The 23785-nt window shown below is 40.8% G+C and overlaps 1 long non-coding RNA gene across 5 annotated transcripts in view; it reads right to left on the bottom strand.

The window, feature by feature from the left end:
- Positions 1–3905, bottom strand: part of LOC138850199 (uncharacterized) — a 190841-nt gene extending 186936 nt beyond the window's left edge. For 4 of the 5 annotated variants that reach the window (XR_016235400.1, XR_016235399.1, XR_016235397.1 and 1 more), the window contains exon 1: positions 3378–3905. This is a non-coding gene — a long non-coding RNA (uncharacterized LOC138850199). The remainder of the gene's footprint in view (positions 1–3377) is intronic. The other variant, XR_016235398.1, reaches the window with a different exon arrangement.
- Between the last annotated feature and the right edge of the window lie 19880 nt (positions 3906–23785).

The raw sequence follows: 23785 nt of genomic DNA, 5'->3' as shown, positions 1-23785 counted from the left end.
TCTGCTTTCTGGAGGAAAGTGATGGGCCCCAGGGAGAATATTGAAAAACACCTCAGGTGCGCCGAGTGGTTGTGGATCTCGGAGCAGACTTTGAAAATCTGAGTGACAGATGACAAAGATTTTTAGGGCAACGGAGAAGGGCGGGTTGGAAGCTATCCTCCTTTCAGACATGGAATCCTGGGTTGGGCGCCCAGGATAACAACACGAACACCATCAGAGTCCTCTAGAGACTGGGCCACAGTAAGTCAACAGCAGGCCGGGAAGCCACACTAGGCGATGCAAACTCCTACTTCCACCCTGCTTCTGCTCACAGGGACTCCCCACTTCCTTCTGTTTAGTTATGCCAGGGAATTCTTCACGTCACTACGTGGAAGACAACCCTGAGTGTGGACAGAGGGCTTTCTGCCCTGCGTAGAGGACACGGATTCCAGAATCACACACAGAACTGCACTGACATCATTTAGCACAGATCATTTTGTAAGTCGTGCTCTCGCAAGGCAGCTCTATTCTTCAGAGCCAGCAGACGAGAGCTCTCATTAGAAGTCAGTGAGTGTGCAGGCTCTCTCTCTCTACCCCTTCATGCAGAGATCAGAGAGAAATACTAAAAAGTTACCTAGTTAGGCCTTTCTAAAGCAGTTTCCATTGAAATGTGCCTATGTTATTTTGAAGCATTTAAATCAAATTCCCATGTGTGTGCTTGAAGCCTGACAGAAATTGCTACTTGAAACACGTTTTCAAGAACAAAAGAGTCCAAGAAAACTTGGCACTAGCCTTTCAACCTCTGTTTAATCTTTCTACTTTTTAAAATTCCAAAGTCTCAAGTTTTTCAGGCAGTGTAGTTTCTCTAGCATTATTTTTATTCCTTGGCACACTTTCTGAGAGACAAACTGCCTGTTTCTGGCACATGAAAGAAAAGATCACAGCCCTTGCTGGCACCTCCGTCTGCAGAGCATTAACCTAACTGTTCATTTGTTCCATGTAGCACACTTCGTGGAGTTCAGTTGAAAACGAGAGCTTCGCTTATTCTGTATTTTATCATTGTGAGGGACCTTTGGTCTTCAGCCAATTCCTGTTTTCCAAAGCAAGTACAACACAACAGAAGCCACTGGAGACCTAGGGTTTTCCCACCCTTCTGTTTTGTGTCCTCTGGATTAATTTAGGGGTTACTAACGCAGAGTAGCTCTTTCCCTCTCTTCCTGTAACTCTGTCACTTAATGGGAATTCAGTCAGTTACATAAATCTTTCCAGGAATCGTCAAATAGACACTTCCACGTTATCTCCCACACACCAAACCTGCTTCTAGCTTCTTTGTCTTTTTATTTTTATTAGGATAACACAATAACAAAAATAGTATCTGTATCTAATGATAAAGATGCAAAGCCTAAAAGTCAAACAGTAGAATAAGTACAACAAAAATAGTCACCTGTGCTTAAGCCACACTGTGGTTCCCACTCCCTTAGGAAGCAATTGGCTCAGTGTCTTAATTTGCAAAGGCAGTGATTCCTTGGGAGGCCATCAAACATTAGAGAGGAAACACATTCCACTGGGCTCCATCAAGTCTGGGCAAGGGGACCCAGAGAATTTTGAGTTCCTTGAAAAGTCCTACCTGCCAGCAGGGGTGCTGTTCCCAGCAAAGAAACTTCCGGTGACACCATTTGTACAGTATCTGGGAACTCTCCTTCTAAACTTGCTCTTCAGCAATGTAGCTACAAACCCATGCCCCTTCTCCCATCGATTTCCTCAGGAGGGTCAGCAGAGCAAAATCATCTTTGTACTAATTTATTAGCAGCCACTCTTCCACAAAATATATGCAAAACAGGAAGTCCCTTCTTATCTCCCCTGTAACCACCGAGTGAGAGGAGTGTCTATTGGTTTCCTTTCTGCATAAGCACTGATACAGGAGGGTGGTCCCCAAATAACATTCACTCCTATCAGTCACATGAGCCAGTCATAGTGCATTCTCTCTTGGAATACAGATACAATGGCACTGTCCCTCCAAGCTCTACATATGCACGCAATCATGCAGCTTTGCGGCCAATTTCCAGCTCCCATTTCATCACATGTTCAGAGTACAGCTTTTCCTCCTCCATCGGCTCACTTTATAAAGCTTCATGACAACCTGCTCTGCAAGTGTATGAATCGTTACTTTTGAGTATCCATTCTTAGGGCACTTGCCCCTCTTGTTTTAAGTTCTTCTTTCTGTCCCTCTCTACTACAACTTGTCTCCCAGCCACCTCAGATTTCACTACCTTGATGGCCAGACCTTCTGCCAACTCAGAAGAGAGTTCCATTTGCTCCAACTACTTGGTTCAGAAATGAAAATAATTTCTTATAGACTCAGCAAGAACCAAATCTCCTTCACACAGGCCAAGTGGGAGGAGTCTATACTCCGAATCAAACTTGGGGTGTTTTCTTCACTCAGACATCTCACGTCAGGCTGCTTGACAACTCTCACTTTTTCAAGGTCAAAATAAATGGGCTTCTTATAAATTCTGGGACATGCAATTTACAAGGGAGTTAGGTATGAATTATTTAGTAAGAAGAAATCAGCACCTTCACAGTTACACCTCGCACAGCCTTTTTTCTAGTCTGCTCTACCAGTTAGTTCTATTCGCAACTGAAAGACGTTCACCTGAACTTACGGCATCTATGATGTCCCCAGATAAGCCCCTACTCTTCCTTAGTCTTCTGTGAACTGGAAGCCCTTAAGCTTCCAATACTTAACTCCTGAGCTTTTAGACTTCCGTATCAAAGAAAGGGGTGCTCCATCAAACACAGGAAATTAAACTCTTGGACACATGCCACCTCCCCACACTGGCAGTGGGAATTCCCAATCAGAACGTCAACATGTGTCAGGAGAAGGTAATGTAATTCCAACCCCATCAAGGTTCTTGACTATCCTGACTTGTGAATGGTAGACTTACAAGACTCTGTGAAGACCTCTGAGTTCCAGAAACCACATAGAAACAGGCACCAGCCAGTACTGTGTCATGATACCTGCTTCCTTGTGTCTGGGTTCACTAGTGCTGCTTAAGGAAAGGTGAGATGTTTCTTCTGATTCCAAAGAGGTCAGACTCAGATGGAACTCTAAGCATCTTACTCTTGCTGAAAGACAAGAGAAGCCACTGCCTGCAGTCTTTTCTCCCTTCGTTAGTAGCAGTTCATTCCTACCCTAGACTTGGCAAGTTCTCAGAATCTGAATGGCAGGTACAATTACAAAAAATGTCTGCAGTTCTGTTCACTAAGGCTTCATACTGCATATTCAGTCTGTTCCCAGAGACAGCCGAAATAATTTCCTTCACCTCCTGCACAAAGATTAGAGAACAGACTTCAAAACCTCAGTATCAGGGCCCAGACCAAGACAGGCCAGTGCTTACCACGTCCTGGAGGAGGAGACATGGCATCCAACCCAGAAGGGCTTGGCAGGGGTCTCAGAAGGCGTCCTCCCAATCTTAACTGTAAGCAGAAAGGATGTGTTTCCTCATAATTTATAGCAGGTGTGAGGAGATCCCAGCATCCCTTCTGAGACGCACCAAGCACCTCAAGTGAACAAGGCTGAGTGTAGAACCAGTTTTTAAGAGCCCAATGTGGATAAGAATCACCTGGGAGAAGTGAAAATGTAGATTTCCAAGTTTCAGTCACAAAGATTCTGTTCAGTGACCAACAGTAGATGTGGAGGGAATGGCCAAACACTAAAGACACAGATGCAGAGTGACAATAACTCCAGAGGACAACCCCTCTACTTCATGGGAGGCTGCTGTTCGCAGGGCTTCTGGCTGCATCACTGATAATAACAATAATAAAGTTGACTCTCACTAAGTAGTTTGTCCTTTGACAGGTGCTGTGTCTGGTACTTGATAGGCATTATTTAGTTCTTCAGTACCAACAGTGGCCAGTATCATCCCTATTTTATAAAAGCAGCCCAGGGTAGCTGTTTTATGTGATGTTACACAGTTGCAGGTAATTAAAACCACATGACTTCTGACTCAAGCTCTGATTTCTGATCATAGTGACCATCGTAATCCCAGAAATGCTCTCATTTGTCTCGTTAGCTGAAAATGTCTATGTGTCAAGGCCATCCCATGGCTGGCAGCTACTGCCCCTTAATGCAAGCCAAACTATGATCTTAGAGATGTTCAGAAATCTTGGTATAGCTGCAAAGGGTAGCAGCTTAAGGAAGCGATCCCATAGACAGCTGTAGATGATGATGGTGATACACATATACTCAGCCCTCTTTGTAGATGAGTTTCTATGAAGTCTACATGAATTATTACAGTCTGTCTTTATCATACCCCTACTATTACCACTTTATAAATGAAGAAACACAGGTGCAAACAAATTTCAAAGCAGTGAGAGATAGAACATACAAAGACAGAACACTGATCTGCAGCCAACAGCTCTCAGAAACCACACCCTCATATCTACATTGACTAGCTCAGAGAGCCAGCCTACTGCAAGTCAGACATGTAGGAAGTGTGAATGCTATCCTAAGAAGCAACCTGGGAAGCTAAATAACAACTTGTGTAACAATCATCGCCAAATGCCTAGGACTTGACTAATAACTGAACACTAGTGTAATTCTTGTTCCTGCTTCCAATTTAGGGCCAACCAAAAAAAGCCAAAAATGCATCTCATAGGCTGTCCCGTGTCTAGTGAGCCAGGCTCCAGCTCTTCCGTACCAACAATCCCCAGTCAGCCTTCCCATTCCTATTTGCCTGTAAGTCTCTGCCAAATATAAATGACAGTGGTTCATTCTCTTGCTATAGCACATCCTGAATAAAAATCCTTTGCTGAGGCAGGCATTTAGCCTGATGGTTAAGAGCTGGTTTAAAAGACCTCATCCCACGTTCAAGTACTAGCTCCTGCTCATGCCTCCAGATCCCTGCCAGTGAAGAGCCCGAGAGGCAGCAGTGATGGCTCAAATAATTGGGTTCCTACCACTCCTGTGGGAAATCTGGATTGAGTTCCTGACTCCAGGCTTCAGCCCGTCTCAGCCCCAGTCATTGTGGACATCTGGAGGGTGAAGCAGCAGATGAGAGCTTACTCTCTCTCCATCTGTCTATCAACCTATCTCTAGCTCTCCCTTTCTGCCTCTCAAACAAATTAATTAAAACAAATGGCCTTTGATCGTTCCTGCTTGCTTGGTTTCTATTTCTGCAGCTGTTTAAGATTAGATAGCATTTCAGCGGTAGATCTCAGATTAAATTCAGGCGTTTGGGCCCAGAGTTTGCCATCTGAACTTGACTTTGGAAATGCAGAACCTGCGTCAGGGCGCTCAGGTGAACTCTCCGACGAGCAGCTGCAGCTTCTCAGCCTTTGATGGCTGACCTCCCTAACTATTCCACCACCTTCACTGCGGCCTCCTAGCTCAGGGTTTTCAACATCAATGTCATGGACATTTTTGCTATGACGGTCCTCTGTTGTAGGAGACTGTCCAGTGCAGTGTAGGATGTTAGAAGCATCCCTGGCTTCCAACTACATAGGTGTCGGGAAATTAGGCACAGGAGGCAATTCAAAGATAGCGCCTGCGGGGAAATTAGGCACACGAGGCAATTCAAAGATGATGCCCAAAGGAAGTAAGGTGGGCGGTACCGAAAGTCGTTTAGCACCAAAGCTGATTGGCCACACAGCATCACGGAAGGTGAGGACCACTGATGACGAGTGTACAGACATGCGGCTGGTCCTGTAGAAAATCACCCCGTAAAATGACCTTTTAAGTAATTGGTTAGTCCTTATGCCCTGCCCCAGTAATCCTGTGGTCTTGTGCTTTAAAAGGCTTTGCTACATGAGCAATAAACTGAGTTCTTGCTTGCTTGACTTGACTCCCCACTGCGTCTGTCTCCGGGATCTGGAGGCTGGGGAACGGGCAAGCAGCACACTTACCTTTCTTCAGACTCAGTCCGTCCTCATTCGGGTGGACTAAGACCCTGCATTTAGGTGTTGGTTCTACCTTCCCAAGAATGTCTCCAAATACTGCCCTGGGTTGTGGTGGAAGGGGGGCAAAGTCGCCCCCAAATCAAGAACCACGTATTTGGCTGGTGCCGTGGCTCACTAGGCTAATTCTCCGCCTTGGGGCGCCAGCACACCGGGTTCTATTCCCGGGTGGGGCACCGGATTCTGTCCCGGTTGCCCCTCTTCCAGTCCAGCTCTCTGCTGTGGCCCGGGAGTGCAGTGGAGGATGGCCCAAGTGCTTGGGCCCTGCACCCCATGGGAGACCAGGAGAAGCACCTGGCTCCTGCCATCAGATCAGCGTGGTGCGCCAGCCGTGGCAGCCATTGGAGGGTGAACCAACAGCAAAAGGAAGACCTTTCTCTCTGTCTCTCTCTCTCACTGTCCACTCTGGCTGTCAAATAAATAAATAAATAAAAACAAAACAAAAAAAAACCCACATATTCATAACGGGACTTTGAAGAACTTTAAAATACAACAAATCATTTGGAGATCTATTACAAATTCCATTTGATTCAGTCTGGCTGGGATAAGGCCTGGGAGTCACAGTTCTTAACAGCTCCCAGGTGATCCTGGTCTGAATATAACACTTTTGAAGCAAAATTCAAGATCAAAATATTTTCTTTAAGGTGTGATTCCTCAGTCCCAATTCATACGCTGGTTCAGAATACCTGGGTTGGGTGTTTATATATACATGAAATAGTGTGGTAACCCTGGTATTTTAGTAATCTAGGGTCCAATATTCAGGGGTTCAGACACTGTGGAATCAGCTTGGAATTCCCTCAGGATATCATTCTGAATGGGACCCAAAGTTGTGAAAAAAAAAAAAAAAAACCAGTGATAAAAGCCCAAGAGAAGGCTTTTGTATGCTGCAGTCACTAGAGAGAAATCCTCCAGGTTCTGTGCACAGGAGAAACTGACTCCGGCTGCCTGAGATAGGTACAGGCCGTTCTTGGGGAAGAAAGGGTTCCACAGAGGCTCAGGTAGGAGGCATGGAGGGCAGGTCCAAGATCCAGGTGGTCAGGACCAATCAGGAAGATCCTACAGTGAGTATATTCCCAGACTTTTTTCTCCTTGGTTACTCAGCCTGAGATTCAAGACAAAAGAACACACCCCAGGGAAAATTAGTTGTCTAGGTTGGTGTTGGTTATAGACTTGTCCTAACTTATTCTGAAATCCACAGATATGCATTTCCTGTCAGACTATTAATAAAATCATTTACTGCATTAAGTTATTTGAGTTAAAGCTGTGTTTACTCAATATTCACTGTAATAATCCAAAAGAGATGAGAGAGGCAAATGAAGGGGAAGAATGGAGAAACAGAATAAAGCCAATTTTCTCTATTGTTGCCTTATTTTCCAATAGGGATACACTCTAAATCCTTGCTGTGTACAAAAGAAGGCAGGAAAAAATTACCATCTGTGAGCTGAGCTCTGTGCTAGAAACTTTATTTACATGATCTAATTTAACCTCAAGACAATCCAACACAACAGATTTTATTGCCTTCATTTTTCAGACCACGAAACCAAATCCCAAAGACTTTAAGCAATTTTTCTGTGTCCCATGGCTAATAAGACTGAAATCCAGGTGTCCTCGATTTCTCTCTGCTTTAACTACTACAATAACTAGCAACCAGACATTTCTACCCCTAATTATGGCCCAGATGACCATAAATAGTTCCATAACCCAAAGTCCCATTACTCTGAGGAGCCTCCTAACTTGTCTTCAGTCTCCCACTTTTGAGATAGGATCAGGTTCCTCCACTCTCACTCTTATTCCCCCGGTCCGTGCTCTGTGCTTAAAAAACTCCCCATTGCCTTTGATATTGATATAAACCTGAACTACTGATACAATAGAAAATTTGGCACCTAACTACCTTTTCCATTTTATTTCTTACAATTCCCTGTTCCCACTGTATCTGCGTATGGTTTTCAAGCCAGACCAATTTGCTTTTTTTCAACAATCTCATGTGTTCTCTAGTCCTCTCCAACATGTCATTCTCTCTGCCTAATCATCCCCCTCTCTCTCCCATATAAACTTAATTCTCTAGAATGTCACTTCTTCAAGATAATCTGCAGTCCCCCCACTTTTTGTTCCCCATAGGCCCTGTACTTCCTGTCATGTCATACAACATATTTTGTTTGTGGCCATGAGGATTCCATCCCCTAAATAAGGACTGCATAAATCAGTGATCCAAACTCCTAACCCATACTCCTTATCAGCTATTCGTGGCCCATGACTGAGCCCGGAAGAGGAGTAAGGCAGGTGCATTCCTGGGCGATGTGGAACTCCTCTTGATGTAGGCAGACATATAGGATAAACTGATCAGATTTGTGAGCTGGAAGACCTCACCTTCACCACATCCCTGTGTGATTGCATCCCCCCACCTGACCACACCTGTGTGCCCACCTGCCAATCAGACTAATTAACCACTCCCTTTTGGAAGTGTATTAAAGGCCCGAAACATGGTGGGCCCAGCCCTTTTTCCCCCTTTTTTGCCCTTCTTTTTCCTCCCTACCCTTGATCCCCCTCCTGTCCCTGCACCTTCGGGGTGCGTGGCCTTCGGGCCACTCGCTCTGTGCTTTCCAGCCTGCATGCTCCTCCGCGTGGCTGGCTCCTGGTGCTCAGTGTGAATCCAGATTTCTCTCTTTTAGATAGAGCCCTCGCTCTCCTATGCATTTCTCTCCCTATATAAAAAGCTTCAAACTTATGCTGCTGCCTGGTTTATTTGTGCCAGCATTCATAATTCTTCTCTGAATAAATGGCAAGAGCCCACACAGATTATTAATTTCAGATATATTGATAAGCAAATCAGTAACACTCTTGAGTTCTGCCTTAGCTGGAGGGTGCACATCATCTTTGCCAAAATTGTAGAACAAGTGCAGGGTATGTTCTTCTACATGTGTTCTTTAGTTCCTCTTCTTCTCCACAGACATCAAGACGTGTGTTGTAGGCTGATGGCTCACCCTTGCTCTCCCAGCCTCCTCTAGCTTCCTCTTCTCTTCACAGGCATGTTCTCCAGAACCCATATCCTTTCACTTTCCCATGCTTCTCTCCCATTGTCCCTATCCTACACACAGACACACAGAGGTAGGGGAAGCACAAGGCACCATGCTACGCATAGCAAGATATTCAGATAGAGAGGATCCTTATTGCCTCCAAATCTAATGGAATTGAGGCACTAGATGTGATCTGCAAAGAGTCTTTGTGGGATGGGCTGAAGGGGGAGGAGCAAGAAATAAGTATCCGGATAGTTGCTGACAATATACCCAAACACCAAGACTTCGTGGCATATGACACAGGATAAAAATCACTAGTTAATTAGAACCATCTGGTTATACAAATTTTTCACATTCTCTCTATGCGTTTGGATACCTTTCAGACAAAAGTCCTGAAATTAATAAAACATGGATATAATGGATGAATCTAAACTCAACTTTTTTCCATTTTATTGATGGCATTTCTCCTCCTTTTGTTTTGAAGGAAACATAGCTCTAGATAAAATGTCTCAGAACTCACTGTAGTATTTGTACTAAGAATTTAGAATGTGCTTCTTAAGATACTAGAAGATATTTTTAAGAAATTTCTAAGTAGTAGGTTCGAAAGCAAAGTATTATCAATTTTTCCTTAAGAAAGTAAGGAATCTTGCCAAACAAAAGCATCTCTGTTCATACTAGCCCAAGCCTAACATTATTAGCACACTCCGCCCATGCCCTGTGCTGTCGATAATGAGCAACCAGAGGAGAAAAGAGACACGGCTCCAGTCACTGATGACTCTCCTGTAGCTGGTAGTGAGGGTTTGCACAGAGACTTGATGCTTACCGCATAGTAATCACAGATACTCAAAATCTTAGCCATCTTTGTAGACACAAATGAGTTGTCAACACCTGTTTCAAGGCCTCTCAGACCCTCATCTTTGGAATTCATCTCTGTTTCTTCTGTTTCTCTTTATACTTTGTTCCATTTATCATAGTGTAGACCTGATTTAGAATTAATTGCTTACATGTTTGTTTATCTTCATTACTTATTCAAATTCATCTTTGAAAAATTTCCATGTGCTAGATATAAAAATAACATTTTATAATTCTACTGCACTTTCTGGTTAAAAAATTCCTTGTAACCCAAAATTTCATTTTTGTTCAGGCCTGACATAAACTGTCTGAGACATGAAGGGCTACTCCTCAGTGACATGTTGGAACTTGAAAAGGTTGGAGTGGAACAGCCTCATATTTGAATTCCATCTCTACGATTACTAACTGTGTGAACATTAATACTCATTGTATTGTGCTGAGCCTCAGGCTCCTGCAAAATATGGAATAATGTGAAGCTCTGTTTTATGTATTTTTGAAAATCAAATATAATGATGTAAAGGTCTTGGCAGAAAGTGCCTGATATATAATAATCAGTCAGTAAACAGCAACAATAAATGCATAAACAAAATTATGTGATATGGCTAATTTAAAGGCAAACTTTGAACCAAGATCTCAACTCCAAGATCAGTGCTATCTTGGGCATACACTGCACTGCCTGATGAGACATTTCTTCACATCAGACAGCACTTTAAGATTACTTTTTTTATCTGTAGAAAGGTTTACATGGCATTTTTCAGTTTAAGAGGACTCAAAATTGTTAAGTAAATAGAAAGCATTAATTCACTGAGCTTCCAGTCACCATAATTCACTTCACTAACATCCCAGAGTATCCTGTATTCCAATATATACCAGCTAGGATGATGTTTCTCTGTGATCTACAGAACACATGACAACAGTAACTAAAATTCATCTAACCGCTTGTTACAAAGAAGAGAAAGACAAGGGATTCAGATAGAGAAGGGTTAGCTAAGTTTAGAGTATGCAAGCATATAGTATCTGCCCCAGGAAGAATTAATAAATTACTTCTACATCAAGTTGCATAAAATATTCAAGTATTACAATAGTCTTTTATCAAGATAAATTTTAAACATGACGAAACCTTCACTTGCCAGACTGAAGAAAAATTAAAAATCAATCACAATTTAGAGTGCCCCCTGCCTAAAGTCACATATGTATTGAAGTGTTGAGTGGGGATGGAGATTGATTTAGAATGTACCAGGAAACAGAGTGAAGGTTTTACATCTCCCATCTTTTACGGCTGCCATTAAATTGTTCTCGGATTCATTCAATGATATGGATGAACCTTAGAGGCATTTTGCTAAGTAGAAGCAGCCAATTCTAGATGGCTACCTCTTGTACCATTCTATTCATATCAATGTCTGAGAAACACAAAACTCTAGGGAGGGAAAGCGGACCAATAGTTTCCAGAAGGAGTGGTTAAGTATAAAGAGGGACTAGATTATGGAGGCAATGATAGGCACAGAGTGATTCAATATACAGTACCTGCCTTGGGAAGATCAAATATATTATTCTCCTATTAATTGTAGAAAATGTGAAATTACCATGGTCTTCAGAAGAAGTTTTCAGGTGATAGAGCTGTTCCATACGGCACTGGAGTTGTAGGTATATAAATGTATATTTGTCAAACTATATAACACTTTCCATCACAAAGAAGGAACAATGATGTGTGTCAACTATAAAAAAAAAGATCAATCTAGGCTGGCAGTTGGCCTAGCAGTCAAGACACCAGTTAAGACACTTGCATCTCACATCAGTGTACCTGGATTTTATCCCCAGCTCTGGCTCCTGACTGCATCTTCCTGCTAATGCAAACCCTGAGAGGCAGTAGTGATAGATGAAATAATTGCATTCCTACCCCATAGGAAACATAGACTGAGTTCCCAGTTTCAGGCTTGGTTCCAGATTGGTCTCAGATTAGTCCCAGTAGGCCACTGCAGGCATTTGATGAACAAACCAGTGAAGTGTGTGTGTGTGTGTGTGTGTGTGTGTCCCTATCTATCCATACTTACCAAGATAAATTATAATTATATATAATTAAAAAAATAGAAATGGATGGGTTAAACCATTACTTGAGATAGCCACATCCCATATTGAAGTGCCTATTTCAATCATGGCTGCTCATTTTGTGATCCTGCTCTTTGATAATATGCTTGGGAAGCAGCAGATGATTGCTCAAGTGTGTGAATCCCTGCCATCCATGTGGGAGATCCAAATGGAGTTCCTGGCTCCAGGATTCAAACACTCAGCCTTGGTGGTTATCATCTTTTGGAAACTGATCCAGCAGATGAAAAATTCTCCTTCCTTCCCTTCCTCCCTCCTTCCCTCTTTCTCTCTCTCTCTCTCTGTCCCTTTCTCCCTCACTCCCTGTCACCCTGCATTTCAAATAAATAAATGAATAAATCTTAAACAATAATAATTGATCAGAATACTGGATGATGATGTTCATATTGTAAAAAATGAAGCCAACTGTATTTGGAGGTATGATGTAACTGCAATATTAGGGATAGGAAAAAGGAGATGACATAAATCATTTTGGAAAATGGTGTTCAGAAAGAAAAAGAAACTATGCGTAAGTAATACTCTTGATTTAGTAAAGCTGTTTATCAGGAAGGTGTCGCTCCCCGTCTTCATGGAGGAGCGACACTGAACCCTGCCTAGGCTTCATATCTGAGTCACGGCACCATTATGTCGCTCCCCCTCTTCACGGAGGAACGACACAGGACCCTGCGCTGTTCTTTTGTCTGCTTGGCCCTCCCCGGGTTTGCTGCTGGTTCTTCCCGGGTTGGCTACCGACCCTTCCACCTCCGTGGAAGGGCGGTTCCCCCTGCCACTTTCCCCACTTCCGTGGGGGAGCGGCACACCGCCGGCCGGCTCTCTTGGGGGCTGCACAGGTGTTCCTTCAGATAGATGTTCCTGGTGCATGCTGTCTCTCTCCTCCTTTATAGCCCTCTTCCACCAATCCCAACTCTGCTACCCACACGCCGAGTACGCTGCTCTCCTCCAATCAGGAGCAGGTCCTACAGTTTATTGGTTGAACTGGAGGCAGCTGTGTAGAAGCTGTTTCCTCCTCTCCCAGCGCCATATTGTGGGAGAGCAGATGCATAGAATAAGTCTTAATTCCAGTAACAGTCTAGTCCGAGTTGCTCCCAGTTGCTCCCCACAGGAAGGTACATGCCAACAATTATGAAACTGCCTTACATGTATACTAGGGTTGGACAAGTAAATAAATGGATGGTGGTGGTAGCTGCCACGTTTCTCACCATTAGAGAGCAAAGTCACAGATACACAAGAACGAAAGGCTGCAATAACTTTTTGTTACAGGATTAGAGACATCAGTATGAATCCATGTTTACTTTAATGCACATACCGAAAGGGGGTAAGTCCAGGAATAGCTATGGCAAAGTGTGGTTCAGTACACAGACATAGCTGACTTCACTCTGTATGCTGAGTGAGCCTACAGTGACACTTCTGGAGCAACAATCACTCGCCGTACCCAAATTATGGCTCCAAAACAACATCCTTTTAGAAACGAATCCACACTCCTAAGGGAAATGGCTGACTCCAGGGCTGTAGCAGAGAGCATACTAGTTAAGCACGGAGCATTTGATTATAACCAAGAAATGTGAAAGTGCAGGACAATAAATGGATGGAGGCAGCTCAAAGGGACACAGAGCTAAAATGACAGAGCTCCCAATGACCAAAGCTGGAATAATGCATTCAACAAAATAGCAGCTTACTGAATCATAAAACCATGACAAAATAAATAAATGGGAGAGATGAGACAGTATTCTTACAAAGGAATTCCAAGTACATGTAGAAACTTCACCTTTCAACAGGTGGAACTTAATCTCTCCAAACTTTTGAATGAGCATTGGACTTATAAAATTGTCTCCAAAACATAGTATATGACAAACAGAACTCAGTGATTTCATAGTGAGAAAACCCACCCAATACTCTCTTAGCCAAGTGACCCAGGTGATTATCAGTGATAGTCAGTTACACATGACATTATGTAATCAGAAGGGCACTTTTTCCCTGTGGTATTATTTTTTATTTCATTTAAGGTATGCAAATTTCATGTATTTCACATGTATGGGTTTAGGAACATAGAGATATTTCTCATACTACCCTCCCTCCAGCCCATGCTCTCATGCTTCTTCCCCCTCCCTTTCCTTCCTCATTTTCCCTCTCTGAGTCCCCCTCCTTTCATCTTTTTTCTTTAATTTTTTGAACAGAATAATTTCAATCCATTCTATAATCAAAGGCTTAATGCAATGCTATCCGTAATATTCAAGTAGTAAAAAGTACAAAGAGCACAATTCCACAGGAGTATAAAAAGGGGAAAAACAACAATAAAGCCACAAGATGTCCATTTCATTCCTATATGTTATTTATTACACATATCAGAGAAAACATAATGATATTAGGGATAGGGAAAAGGAGATAACATAAATAATTTTTGTCTTTTTGAGATAGGCTTTTTTCACTAAGCATAATGGTTTCTAGCTGCATCCATTTTGGTGCAAAAGACAGGATTTAATCACTTTCATGCCTGAGAAGTATTCAATAGTGTAAATATTTCTTTATATAGTCATTAGTTGATGCACATCTGGGTTTATTCCACATTTTGGCTGTTGTGAATTGAGCTGCTTATCAAACCTGAGTAAAAATAACACTTTCATATGCCTATTTCATTTCTTTTGGGTAAACTCCCAGGAGTGGTATGACTGGGCCATATGGCAGATCTATTTTCAGGTTTATGATGAACCTCCATACTGCTTTTCACAATGCTTATGCTAGCTTACATTCCCACCATCAATGGATTAGAGGTACCTTTTCCTCCATATCCTCGCCACCATTTATTGTTTTTCTTTATTTCTGTATGAGAGCCATTCTAACTGGGGTGAGGTACAACAACTTCATTGTGATTTTTATTTACAATTCCCCAATGGCTAGAGATCCTGAGTATTTTTTCATGTGTCTGTTGACCATTTGTATTTCATCCTCTGATAAATGCTTGTTCATGTCCTTTGCCCATTTCTTAACTAGATTGCTTATTTTTCTGAATTTGAGTTCTATGAGCTCCACATAGATTATGGATATTAATCCTTTATCAGTTGTATAGCTTGCAAATATTTTCTATTCTGCCAGCTTTCTATTCACCTTATTGAGTGTTTCCTATGCAATACAGAAGCTTCTTAGCTTGAAGTAATCTAGTGTGTTCATATTTTCTTTAATTGCCTGCGTTTCTGGGATCTTTCCTAAGAAGTCTTTGCCTATGCCAATGTTTTGCAGAGTTTCCCTCTAGTAGTTTGATGGTATCATTATAGATTCAGACCCTTGATCCATTTACAGTTGCTTTTTGTATAAGGTGTAAGGCAGTTGTCTTATTTCATACTTCTGCTCATGTAGATCCAATTTTCCCAACACCATTTGTTAAAAGAGACTTTCTCCAGGGATGGATTTTAGTTCATTTATCAAAGATTAGTTGGTTGTAGATATGTGAATTAATTTCTGGTGTTTCCATTCTATCCCACTGATCTATATTTTTGTGCCAGTACCAGGATTTTTAGATTAAAACCACATGTAGTATGTCTTGAAATCTGGTATTATTATTATTCTTGCTTTGTTTTTGTTGTTTACAATTGCTTTAGCTATTAGGGGTCTCTTATGTTTTCATATGAATTTTAACATCATTTTGCTCAATCTGAGAAAAATGTCCTTGGTATTTTGATTGGGATTGTACTGAATCTGTAAATTCCTTAGGATAGTATGGACATTTTGATATTAATTTTTCGAATTCATGGACATGGAAGATTTTTTCCATTTTTATCTATGTCTTATCTATTTCTTTCTTTGATTTTCTGTAATTTTCATTGTAGATACCTTTTACATTCTTGGTTAACTTTATTCCAAGCTATTTAAATTTATTTTAGGTACTGTGAATGGGACTGATCTTACAAATTCTTTCTCAACGTGGTATTGTTTGTGTATACAAAGGCTGTTGATTTTTTTGTCCTGCAACTTTACCAAACTCTTTTATGAGTTCCATTAGTCTTTTGGCAGAGTCTTTCAGTTCTCCTATATATAGGATCATGTCATCTGCAAACAGGGATACTTTGACTTCCCCCTTTCCAATGTGTAACTCTTTGATTTCTTTTTCTTGCCTAATGAATCTAAAACTTCCAGAACTATATTGAATAGCAATGGTGAAAGTGGGCATCCTTGTCTGATTCTAGATCTTAATGGAAATGCTTCTTACTGTTCCCATTCAATATGAAGCTCATAGTGGGTTTGTCATATACTGCCTTGACTGTGTTAAAGAATGTTCCTTCTATACCCAATTAAGGTTTTTATCATGAAAATGTACTGTACTATATCAAATGCTTTCTCTGCATTTATTGAGATAATCATATGGTTTTTATTCTTCAATTTATTAATGTGATATATCACATTTATTGACTTGCATATGTTGAACAATCCTGCAAATACTAGGGATAAATGCCACTTGAATGATCTTTCTGATGCATTGTAGGATTCTGTTAGCTAGAATTTTGTTAAGGATCTTTCCATCTATATTCATTAATGATATTGGTACTTAGTTCTCTTTGTTTGTTATGTCTTTTTCTGGTTTTGAAATTAAGATGATGTTCGCCTCATTAAAGGAGCTTGGGAGGACTGTCACCTTTTCATTTGTTTTCAATACTTTGAGAAGAATTGGAATTAGTTCTTTAAAGGTTTGGTAGAATTCAGCAGTGAAGCCATCTGGTCCTGGGATTTTTTTGTTCGGAGGGTTTTTATTGCTGATTCAATCTCTGTCTTGGGTACTGGTCTATTTAGGTTTCCTATGCCTTTATGACTTAATTTTGGTAGATTGTATGTTTCCAGAAATCTGCCCATTTCTTCCACATTTTCTGAATTCTGGCATATAGCTGTTTATACTAATGTAGTAATTCCTGTGGTATCTGTTGTAACTTATTTTTCCTGTGGTATCTGTTGCAACATCTCCTTTTTCTTCTCTGATTTTATTAATTTGGGTCTTCTTCTTCTTCTTCTTCTTCTTCTTCTTCTTCTTCTTTTTGGTCAGTTGGGTCAATGCTATATCAATTTGGGGGTTTTTATTTCTTCCCTTAATATTAATTATTTCTTTCCTCCTACTAACTGTGGGTTTGGTTTGTTCTTGTGTTTCTAGGTCCTTGGCATGCATTGTTAATTTATTTGATGATGTTCCAATTTCTTGATGTAGGCACTAATTGCTATAAGCTTCCCACTTACCATTGCTTTTGTTGCATCTCGTAAGTTTTTCTATGCTACTTTGTCATCTTTACTCATTTGTAGAATTTTTTTCATTGCCTTTTTGATTTCTTCTATGATCAGTTGTTCATTCAGAAGCATGTTGTTCAGTCACCGTGTGTGTGCATATTTTGTAGAGATCCTTAAGTTCTTAATTTCCAGCTTCATTCTGTTGTGGTCAGAAAAGATACATGGTATGATTTCAATTTTGATTTTGCTGAGACTAGCTTTAAGGCCTAGTATATGATCTATCCTATAAAAAGTTCCATGTACTGATAAAAGAATGTGTGTTCTTCAACTGTGGGATGAAATATTCTGTAGATACCAATTAGGTCCATTTGGTTCCTAGTGTAGATTAGCTCCACTGTTTCTTTGTTGATTTTCTGTCTAATTTATCTGTCTATTGAAGAAATTGGGGTGTTGAAGTCCCCCATTATTATTGTTAGAGTCTATGTCTCCCTTTAGATCTATTAACATTTCTTTTAAACAGCCAGGTGCCTTGGCATTGGGTTCATATACATTTACTATACCCAAAACTTCCTATTTAATTGATCCCTTAATCTTTACATAACACCCTCCTTAGTCTCTTTAATGGTTTTGTGTGAAAATATACTTTGTCTGATATTAGGATGGCTACACCTGCTCTTTTTTACTTTTCATTAGCACAGAATACCTTTTTCCATCCTTTCACTCTCTGTCTGTTGTATCTTTGTTGGTGAGTGTCGCTCCCCCTCTTTGTGGAGGAACGACACTAAACCCTGCCTAGGTTTCTTATCCGAGTCACGGCACCATTATGTCGCTCCCCCTCTTCACGGAGGAACGACACAGGACCCTGCGCTGTTCTTTTGTCTGCTCGGCCCTCCCCGGGTTTGCTGCTGGTTCTTCCCCGGGCGCTCTCTCTGCACACGGCGGCTTCCGCAAATCACACAGCCTAGCTCACAGTCTAAGTTCCCCGGGCTAACCTGGCGAATTCAACCTAGCTCACGTCTCCGCTTCGGTTTGGCTTCCCGTCTTTTGCTCCCCGGGCTAATCTGACGGATTCCAACCTAGCTTACGCGTCTCCACCTCTGGTTTTAGATTTTCGCCTTTTGCTCCCCGGGCTGACTTGACGAATCCCAAGCTAGCTTACGTCTCCGCCTTGGCCTGCCCCCGCGGCTACATCCTCCCTAACATATTTTTCTCTACCCGGTATGTTTCCTAACTTTTCTTCCAACAATATTCCCCTCTCATTTCTCCTGGCTTCTCCCCACAGTCCGTATCCGAGTCTGTTTGTTCTAGCTTTCACTTTTGCTTTCAACCTGCAGTCCGTATCTGAGTCTGTTTGTTCTAGCTTTCACTTTTGCTTTCAACCTGCAGTCCGTATCCGAGTCTATGCCTAGGCTTTCGATAGCTTCTTCCGGCACCTTTTCCATCTGGCTTTTCCCTAGGCTCTGCCCTAGTCTCTCTCTCCGGTATTTTCCCACTTTTTCCCGCTTCTTCCCTCCTGGTTTCCTATCCGAGTCATGGCACCATTATGTCGCTCCCCCTCTTCACGGAGGAACGACACAGGACCCTGCGCTGTTCTTTTGCCTGCTCGGCCCTCCCCGGGTTTGCTGCTGGTTCTTCCCGGGTTGGCTACCGTCCCTTCCACCTCTGTGGAAGGGCAGTTCCCCCTGCCACTTTCCCCACTTCCGCGGGGGAGTGGCACACCGCCGGCCGGCTCTCTCGGGGGCTGCACAGGTGTTCCTTCAGATAGATGTTCCTGGTGCGTGTTGTCTCTCTCCTCCTTTATAGTCCTCTTCCACCAATCCCAACTCTGCTACCCACATGCCGAATACGCTGCTCTCCTGCAATCAGGAGCAGGATCAGCTCCTGCAGGTCATCACTCAAGTTGGCGAGAGGCAGCTGCGTAGAAGTTGTTACTCCCTTCTCAGCACCATATTGTGGGAGAGCAGATGCATAGAATAAGTCTTAATACCAGTAACAGTCTAGTCCGAGTTGCTCCCCACAGGTGAGGTGTGTTTCTTGTAAGCAGCAAATAGATGGATCTTTTTTTTTCCAATCCAGTCAGTACGCATCTATTAATTAGAAAATTTAGGCCATTTATATTCAAGGTTATTACTGATAAGTGATTACCTGGTCCCGACATATTTTTTCACACAAATGTTCCAATTGTTTGGTTTAGATTTCCTTTGTACTTTTATGGGAAGATTTTCTGTCTTCACATTCTTTCATAATGTTCTCTATTTCTATTTGTAGTACACTCTTAAGAGTCATTTGTAAGGCTGGATGAGTCATGGCAATTTCTTTCAATTTCTGTTTATTTTGGAAGATCTTTATTTCACCTTCACTTATAAATGAGAGCTTTGCTGTTTACAGTATGTCTTATTTCTCCTCATGAACCTAGAAATTAGTACAGTGCCTGGCACATAGTAGTAAGTCATGGCTGAATATCTGTCAACTGTTTAAATGTGATCTTAGTAGCCCCACATCTTCCATCTTTCTGGTTTGTTTTATCAACAGAATTTCAGGTTAGATGCATCTGCAAAATCCTGGAGCTAACTCATTACCACTGATCTGACAACCAGCTGAATTTATGAAGGTGGTGGAGTACCAAAATGCTGGGTCTCCCCTCTGTATTCTTAACCAACACTGCCTCCATAATGTTGGCTATGTTGGCTCAATCTGGATCACAGAAGCATCTATCCTTTTGTGTAGACACCCTTATTCTCAACACTCTGACAAGTTCTCTGCATTTATTCTTCCAAAGATGTATTCACTGATTACTGCACAAGATTCACTCCACTAACTCATGCCAAGAGTTCTCTCTGGAAACTTCACAGAGCCAACTCAAAGTTGACTGCAGAAAGTTGTTCTGCAACTGACAAAAACAATCCATTCTCTGGTTCTTTTTCACTTGAGTGGAAGTATGAGCCATGAAGGATTTGCTAAAGCCTGCTAATCTCTCTGCACCCAGTAGTGAAGATTTTCCAATTGAACATGAAGTTTAATGTAATTTAGTATATGCGCTCAGTGTGCCATTTTACCCCTGGGTTAGCATGGGGGAAATGAGGAGAGAAACTAATTGCTCTATTATCACTTCAGCATAATGGGCCAATGTCCCAGAGCAGCTGCTGTTCTTATTAGATGAAATCACCAGAGGGAAGCACCATTTCCTCTTTCCTGAGGTTCAACTTCTTTTGTTCAGTAACTGTGTTTACAGGACAGATTTGTCTGCTTTTTACCTGACATGTGGTTTCATGCTATATCCTCCCTTTATCTTTCCTTCCCCCAAATCCTCAATATCAAGTTTGCACCTGTAAAACTCTCTGGACTGCGAATGAAAATAATGCATCTCTGAAAAGCATTAAAAGGTTGGCTAAAAAAACAACAAAAAATCTTGGGCTCTTCTCCTATCTCTAATCAGCTGCAGGTCCCCTGACAAGTTACATAGTTTTCCTATATCTTAGTTTTCTCATCTGTAAAAGGGGATGATAACAAAATTACTTCTGAAGGTTGCTGTAAGGGATAAATGAACTTAAACAAATGAACTGTTTGGACCTTTGTCTAGTACAAATTAAATACCTGATTGCTACCTATTATGATGATTATTCAATTTGAAGACATGTAATATATCATCCAAAATGACTGAAAAAGGCAATTTCAACATCTGAAGAAAAAATGCCTTAGCATTCTCTAAATAAAGCAAGAAAATGTGAAGAAGCCATGAGCAAAGATAACCTCATTATTTCCCTTCTCACTTACTGCATATGAAGCTTTCTCTGTCTTAGCTTTCAAATCAGAATTAGTTTAATGACAAAGACAAGAAAAATGAGATAGTCAGGTTTTCCAAAATTACTGACATTTGCATAGTATACCAGGGTCTCCAATCATTTTCACCCATAATTTATGGAGAGTGAGAGTAATGTGCAAGAGGAATATGACATTTGGGATTTTAAAACGTACCTTTCTGTCTCAGCTCTTCCATTTACTGATTGTTAGCAGTGAGGCAGGAACGTCATCTTTTCTGATTTTCTTTCCAAGGTGTATATGGGCATACTGTTATTTCTTTTACTGTACCTTTAAATGTTTTAAAACTCAAACGGTAAAACAGTATTTCAGAAATTCCTCAAAAAACTAAAGTGCCACACATAAACCAATACATAAATGTTTACAGTAGCTTCATCCATAATCTCTAAAAATTAGAAACAACCAAAATTTCCATTAGCAAGTAAATGAGTAACAACTGGTACGATCATATACTTGACTATTATCCAGTGGTAAAAAGAATTGAACTATCAAGCCACACAGACATGGATAATCTTCAACGCATATCACTGAGTGAAAGAAGCCTGACTGAAAGTTCCCTGTTCAATTCTCTTCACAGTAGTTCTGCAATGCTAAAACTAAGGAGACAATAAAGAAGTCCAGGCTGCATATGTTCAGGGTTAGGTAGTTTAAATAGATAAAGCACCAGTGATTTGGGGTGAGACATAACACTGTAATTGTGGATTCATGACATTACGCAACTGTCAAAATCCATGGAACTTTATAACATAAAGTGTACACCTTAAGGAATACAGATCAAAAAATATTTAGGAAGTTAGAGTATCACATGACGGAACACAGAATGTGACAAAATCAGTAAGGGTATTAAAGAAATATTGCAACAACTTAACTAAAGGGAGTAGTAGAGAAATATGCTATTTTAAGTAACTGAAAATAAATTCAGTCAGTAAAACAAAAGGAAAAAATACAGCCAGCAAAACTGTGCATAAGCCATTTTATTCCAGTTGAAAAATTGTCCCTGCAAGGTATGAACTAACAATATTGACCTTGTGGTACCTGTACACTATAACTGGACAAAAAGTCAGCATATGGTATATGGTGGGAGCCAGATTTTTGGTCTGTTCCCATGATAGGTTATAGACAAGCAAGAGGGAGAAGCTAGAATCCTTCACAGGGCAATGAGTTAGAGTTAAAGACATTAGTATGAGATATTCTGAGCTTGAAATAGATAGATGTTTACGCATAGAAATATTTTCATGTATACAACAGTCCTCTTTTATCTATAGTTCTGCCTTCCATGGCTTCAGCTGCACAATGTTTCAATTTACTGTAACAAGTGGAAGCTCTAAAACATGAAATGGAAAATACCAGAAATAAACTATTCATGTTTTAAATTATTTGCCCTTCTGTAGTACATAATGGAATCTCACATGAATCCACCTTATCCCTCCCAGCAGGAGAAGCATCCCTCTGTCCAGATTATGCACACAGCACACACTACCTGCTAAGTCTACTAAGTCATCACAGCTGTCAGATCAACACGGAGCTATGTTCAAACAAAAGGTCAAGTAGTCTAATGCTATATCACAGTGCCTATGCCATTCACTCACTTCATCCTATGCATATCATCTCACATCATCGCAGGAAGAAGGGTGAGCATTTTATAGTATGATATTTAAAAGAGAGATTACATTTATTTATCTTCATTCTAGTATATTGTTGTAATTGTTCTGTTAGTAATTTTGTTAATGTCTAATGTGCCTGATTATAAATTATACTTTATCAGAAGTATGAACATATATATGGGAAATATAGCATATGTAGAGATGCCTGTAGTTTCAGGCATCTGCTGGGGATTTTGGAATGTATTCTCATGAATAAATACAAACTACTGTATATGCAGTTAATATATAAATGTACATATATTAATGTACATATATTACCTATTGTACATGTTATATATTAATATGTATGTACATATATATATATTTCCAAGCTCTGTCAGATAAGAAGACTGAGAAGCAAGGAAAGTTTTGTGCAATAAACACCCTCAGTAGCCAGATTAAGTTTCTAACACCGTTCTCCAAAACAAGGAACCAAAGCTCATCAAAGAAACAACTGACTCTAGTACTCAGGCATGTAATATACAAGAAAACTACTACACATCTCAGAATACCAGAAAATTGGAAAGTGAAAGAAAATAGAAGAAAGAAGACCAAAAACAAAATTTTCACAATGATCAAGTATACCAAAGGAACATATCCGTGAGTCTATACTGATTGCAATAAATGATTAAATAAATACATAAGTGGAGGTGAAGATAAATTTTTCATGCAGAACAATTCCAAATGATTTATGGAAGTACTCGACCTTCAAAATGTTGGAGCATCCATCCATACAGCTTTGGTTAGGCTGCCCATGGTGACTTCTTCCCAAAGGGTACAGTGTACAATGACAGGAGAGAGAGAAGACATCACTTTACAGTAGAGAAACCCAGCAAATTACATCAGCCAGGTGATCAAGCAAAACCTCAGCAATCAAAAATCACACTGACACTATAGGCCAGATTATGATGTGATAAAAAATGGCACTTTATGTCTACAATCTTCCTCTACAAGTCCCATAATCCTTGTCTACTCATGAGAAAACATCAGATAGATTACAAGAGAGGGGCATCCTATTACATGCTTGACCAGTACTCAAGTTCTCAAAGACATTACAAAAACAGTCTGAGAAATGTTCATAGCCAGGAGGAGTATATGGGGACATAAAATCTAACGATAGTGTGGCATTCTGGATGGGACTCTGAGACAAAAACAGCGCATTATGTAAAAACTGACAAAATATGAATAAAATGTGAACTGTAGTTAAGAGTGATGTAT

Source organism: Oryctolagus cuniculus, chromosome 6 (assembly GCF_051225735.1).
Source record: "Oryctolagus cuniculus isolate XC-2025 breed Fujian yellow rabbit chromosome 6, ASM5122573v1, whole genome shotgun sequence".
Classification (NCBI taxonomy): Eukaryota; Metazoa; Chordata; class Mammalia; order Lagomorpha; family Leporidae; genus Oryctolagus; species Oryctolagus cuniculus.
The sequence above is the reverse complement of the archived record's forward strand: the minus strand, read 5'-3'. Positions and strand labels throughout refer to the sequence as shown.